This window comes from Lontra canadensis, unplaced genomic scaffold, assembly GCF_010015895.1.
Source record: "Lontra canadensis isolate GAN:19392208 unplaced genomic scaffold, GSC_riverotter_1.0 scaffold96, whole genome shotgun sequence".
Taxonomy (NCBI): Eukaryota; Metazoa; Chordata; class Mammalia; order Carnivora; family Mustelidae; genus Lontra; species Lontra canadensis.
This window is the reverse complement of record NW_022631090.1, coordinates 8,024,932-8,030,931: the sequence shown is the minus strand read 5'-3', so window position 1 is coordinate 8,030,931 and position 6,000 is coordinate 8,024,932.

The window sequence follows — 6,000 nt, the reverse complement described above, 5'->3', positions numbered from 1 at the left end:
TCTTCCTAGGACAGGAGTAGATATTCCGTCCCACCCGTGGAAAGCAACACCCCGGCCTCCTCGCAACAACTGCCTCCCCCCGCCCCCAACACACACCACCAACACCACCACCACGACTACCACGACCACCTCGGCCCCGCCGCCGGTCTCCAGGCCTGGAGGGTCCTTCCGGTCCTTTCCCAAACCTGTCAGTCCTACCAACCCTTTCTGAAGGACACAAACCCTGCTCACGTGGGAGACTCACGCCCAAGGGCTAAGGGCTGGGGCCTCGCCTGCAAGCAGGGGGAGAAAGGACAGGCACTCGAGGGGCCCCGATCTTTTATCTTGGAGCCCAGCATTTGGCAAAAGGATGTACCCTCCCCAAGACATCCCCGCACGGGCCCAGAAGGACGGGTGGCATCCGATGGCCCGGGTCCAGGCCTACACCTCCCGGCCTCCCCCGGCTCTCACTCGAAAGGAACTAGGTTGTTTGGTAGGTGCGTGAAGGTGCGAGCCGCCACTGCCCCTCTTGGGTGGGCCCACGCCCATGGGTTTGTCTCCTCTGACAGGAGCCTCACCTGGATAGGCCTCAAGTCCAAAGGGTCTTATAGCATACTCTGGCCTTCCTGTCCTTGCTTGTGGGCTTGCAGACAGTTTGCCCCACCCTCCTCTGGGGTTCCCCTGCCCCGCCCCATCCTCCCCTCCCCCCCACCTGAAAACCCTAGTTTCTATTCTTGGAAGTCTGCCAAGCACTCTGGGGATTTCCTCTGGACCACAAAGTAAAGCCCTGAACATCATGCCATCCATAGTAACTGAGCACCAAGGAGCTCCATAAGGTTAGCCAGATCAATGTTTCTGCCAGTGGCCATGAACTTATCAGAGGCTACATATTTTAGAATTGACTTCTGCAGAAATCACCTTGCAGGTTAAGTTGATGGCACCACCCCGGTTCGTGGTGTTGGTAGTCAATCTTCTTTTTCAGGATTTTGGAAGACTCCCTGATAGTAATCTTAAAGTTTGTAGGTAGAGTTTTGTCAGGAATCATCTGGTATATATCATAGTCATATTGGGATTTATTAGTGGTTTAGGGTCATTTTCATTTCCTTATTTTACTCAAGGTCCGAATTAAGTATATTCACCTCTTTTTCAGTTTAAAAAAGCCCAATTTTTATACAATAGTAAATGTGCATGTCCCCTTTAAATGTTATAGGTGGGACGCCTGTGTGACTTAGTCAGTGAAGCATCTGCCTTCTGCTCAGGTCATGATCCAAGGGTCCTGGGATCCAGTGTGCATCAGACTTCCCTCTCATCGGCTAGTCTGTTTTTCTGTCTGCCACTCCTCCTGCTTGCATGTGCTCTCTCTCTCCCTCTGCCAAATAAGTAAAATCTTAAAAGAAAATATGTCTGTGTGTATATATATAATTGTAAAAATTTTATCAAATAGTTTTAATACTATTTATTTAAAATCATAGAGCCAATAATACCATTTGAAAACTTTGACATAGCGTGTGTTTATCAGTGGTTACTTTAAAAAAATATATATATATATATATACTTTTTTTTAAAGAGTTTATTTATTTACTTGAGAGAGAGAGAGAGCATGAGAGGGGAGAAGTTCAGAGGGAAAAACTGACTCCCCATGTAGCTGGGATCCTGATGAAGTAGAACTAGATCCCAGATTCTGGGATCATAACCTGAGCTGAAGGCAGTTGCTTAAGCAACTGAGCCACCCACAGGGCCCCTTAGGACTTTATTTATTTGACAGAGAGAAAGCACAAGCAGGGGGAGAGGCAGAGGGAGAAGAAGATCTCCATGGAGCATGGAGCCTGGAGGCTGATTCGGGGCTGGTTCCCAGGATGCTGGGATCATGACCCCAACCAAAGGTAGATACTTCACTGACTGAGCATCCAGGCTCCCATGTTACCTCCTATTTAGCAGCGAATATATCTCTTTCACTAGTCCATGAAATATAAGCGCAAAAGAAGTGTATTAAGGTTTGGGGATTTTTTTTTTATCCCCTTTAATGTCTAGGTCATAGGTTCCAGTTAAAATCCCTCTTGTTATGTATTAATAAGGGGATCTGCATTTTTTCAGTATGAACTGATATATTCAACTCCTGAAGTCAAATCAAATTCTGTTGACCACATTACTTTTCCATCATAATCTATTTGGTCCCCTTTTCTGTCGCTCTAGTCTATTCTAAATTCCTCCTGTTTACGAATTTACCTGGGACCTCAAGCATGTGGTCTACATTGTCTTTCTTCATCATATCCTGTTGTTAATTTTGGTGAAAATGACATACTGAGAACATCTTGCTCAGCATTGGTAGGGACCATGAGTTCATTTCCAAAAGGAACTTGTTGGTAATTTAATAAATAAGTTCATAGCACTTTTCCCTACTTTATATTAACTTTCAAAATTTTTACAGTCATCAAAGTGTATAAAATGAGAGATTTAGTTTTCAGTCCACCTCCAATGAAGTGTTAAAAAATGTAGTGAGGGGCACCTGGGTGGCTCAGTGGGTTAAAACCTCTGCCTTCGGCTCAGGCCATGGTCTCAGGGTCCTGGGATCAAGCCCGGCATTGGGCTTTCTGCCCAGCAGGGAGCCTGCTTCCTCCTCTCTCTCTGCCTGCCTCTCTGCCAACTTGTGATCTCTGTTTGTCAAATGAATAAATAAAAAATCTTAAAAAAAATGTAATGACATTTCAACTGTGCAAGAATGAATATTATAATCTTCAAAACCAAAAGACAACTGACAGATTGGGGGAAGATATTTGTAAATGACACCTCAGATAAAGGGCTAGTATCCAAAAATCTATAAAGAACTTATCAAACTCAACACCCAAAGAACAAATAATCCAATCTCAAAGGTGCAGAAGACATGAACAGGTATTTCTCCAAAGATGACATCCAAATGGCCAACAGACACATGCAAAAATGCTCAACATCACTTGGCCTCATAGAAGCCCAAATCAAAACCACAATGAGATGCCACCTCACACCATTCAGAATGGCTAAAATTAACAAGTCAGGAAATGACAGATGCTGGCGAGGATGCGGAGAAAGGGGAACCCTCCTACACTGTTGGTGGAAATGCAAGCTGGTACAACCACTCTGGTATGGAGGTTCCTCAAAAAGTTGAAAATAGAGCTACCCTACAGCCCAGCAATCACACTACTAGTTATTTACCCCAAAGATACAAATGTAGTGAGTGATCCAAAGGCGCACTTGCACACCGATGTTTATAGGAGCAATGTCCACGAACAGCCAAACTAATGAAAGAGCCTAGATGTCCATCGATAGATAGATAAAGATATACAATGCAATATTACACAGCCATCCCCCACCAAAAAAAAAAAAGAGAGAGAGAGAGAGAGAGAGAGAAAGAAATCTTGCCATCTGCATGACGTAGATAAAACTAGAGGGTGCTATGCTAAACGAAATAATCAGAAAAACATCATTATCATATGATCTCACTGATATGTGGAATTTAAGAAACAAGGCAGAGGATCATAGGGGAAGAGAGGAAAAAATGAAACAATATGAAGTCAGACAGGGAGGCAAACCAGAAGAGACTTTTAATTACAGGAAACAAACTAAGGGTTGCTGGGTGGGAGGGAGGTAGAGGGATGGGGTAACTGGGCTATGGACATTGGGGAAGGTATGTGTAATAATGAGCACTGGTATTTTATAAGACTGATGAATCACAGCCCTGTACCCCTAAAACAAATAAATACAAGTAATACATTATATGTTTTAGTTGAAATTAAATAAAAATTTTAAAAATAGAATAAATATTATAAGGCCAAACATTTGAAGGACATTAATATATAACTTTTTTTAATAAATGACTTTTTATTTTTTATTTTTTTAAAGATTTTATTTTTATTTAACAGAGAGAGATCACAAGTAGGCAGAGAGGCAGGCAGAGAGAAAGGAGGAAGCAGGCTCCCCGCCGAACAGAAGAGCCCGATGTGGGGCTCGATCCCAGGACCCTGAGAGCATGACCTGAGCCAAAGGCAGAGGCTCAACCCACTGAGCCACCCAGGCGCCCCAATATATAACTTTTTAAAAAAATGTTATTTATTTGACAGAGATCACAAGTAGGCAGAGAGGCAGGTGGCGGGGTGGGGGGGAGCAGGCTCCCTGCTGAACAGAAAGCCCATTGCGGGGCTCGATCCTAGGACCCTGAGATCTGACCTGAGCCGAAGACAGATGCTTAATCCACTGAGCCATCCAGGTGCCCTAATTTATAACCCCCCCCCAACTCTACCCAACCAGTGCTAAAAAATCTGATCCTCAGAGGGGTATGCTTCAAAAGTTTTAACCTTTTGAAGGGTTGATTATATTATGGAGAATATACCATTCCCTGATACTGAGAAAGTTAACAACTATCTTGATTACCAAAGCTTTACTGATTTGTAAAAGCCAATTCCATGAATAAATGGCTAGTTAAAAATAAAGTAGAAAGGATTTTAACATACCAATAATCAAAGATTACATGCTTAGGCATAAACTAAAAGTTACATGAAAATCTACTCAAGGGTAACCTTAAAATTCCTAAATGATGGAAAACTAGATTTTAAGAAGAGTAAAGTTGTACCATATTTTTGAATAAGGAGACTCTGCCAGATGAACATTTCAATTTTTCATCAGTAAACTCATCAATCTATTCTTCTTTTAAAAGAGATTATTTATTTATTTGACTGAGAGAGAGAGAGAAAGAGCAGGAGAAGGGGCAGAGGGAGAGGGAGAAGCAGGCTCCCCGCTGAGCAGGAAGCCTGATGCAGGGTTCATTCCAGGACCCTGGGATCAGGACCTTAGCTTAATGGACTGAGTTACCCAGGCACCAGTCATCAATCTATTCTAATGCTAAGAAAAATACAAAAGACTTTTAAATGTTCTGTTGTTTGTTTTCATTGTTTGTAAGGGAAAATAAACAGGCAAGAAGATTTTGGAGAGTTATGACAATTGACAGTCATGTCAATTTTGAGAACTGGTCTTGCCACATGTGAAACTATACAGTAGAACACAAAATCCATGAACTGACCTGAAGTCACACAAGAATTTAGAATATAAGGCAGCCTCCCAAATCAGTAAGAGTGGTATGCCTTGGGATAAAGGGGTAGCCATCTACAACAGGCTGTTGGTTTCACAACACAATAAACCAGGAGAAACACTACATGGAACTCCAGAAGTCCTAGAGGAAATAATGTGCACCTTCCCTTATAACCCTGGAGCAGGAAAAGACTTTGGTACCTTTGACTTAAAAGTCCATTGAAAGGGGCACCTGGGTGGCTCAGTGGGTTAAACCTCTGCCTTCAGCTCAGATCATGGGTCCTGAGACGGAGCCACACATGGGCTCTCTGCTCAGAGGGGAGCCTGCTTCCCCCGCCCCCCAGCCTGCCTCTCTGCCTACTTGTGATCTCTCTGTTAAATAAATATTTTTTTTTAAAAAGTTCATTGAAAAATATGGGTAAATGTGAATACACAATGTTAAAGAAAAACCATAATCAAAATTAGAAAAGCAAGGGTGCCTGGGTTGCTCAGTCGTTAAGCGTCTGCCTTTGGTTCTGGTCATGATCCCAGAGTTTTGGGATGGAGCCCAACATGGGGCTCCCTGCTCAGTGGGAAGCCTGCTTCTCCCTCTCCCACTCCCCCTGCTTGTGTTCTCTCTCTCTCTCTCTCTCTCTCTCGCTATTTGTCAAATAAATAAAATCTTAAAAAATTAGAAAAGCTGCTCGAGTAGTCTTCCTAATATACAGCATGAACTTCTGCTATCATTTAAGAGGAAGATTAACAACTAGCAAACAGGAAATGACATTAACAGTTCTTAAAAACAAACAAGACTCCTAAATTTACAAAATAATTCCTCAGGCACTCCTATAAGGGCAACAGAAACAGAAACCACACTTCTGTATAATTTCTTACAGATTTTTGGTTCCCAACCAAGACCTGCCCATCTGAGAGGACTAGTATTTAATTACCTGCCATTTCCAGATCTCCCTTGGGTCTGCATTG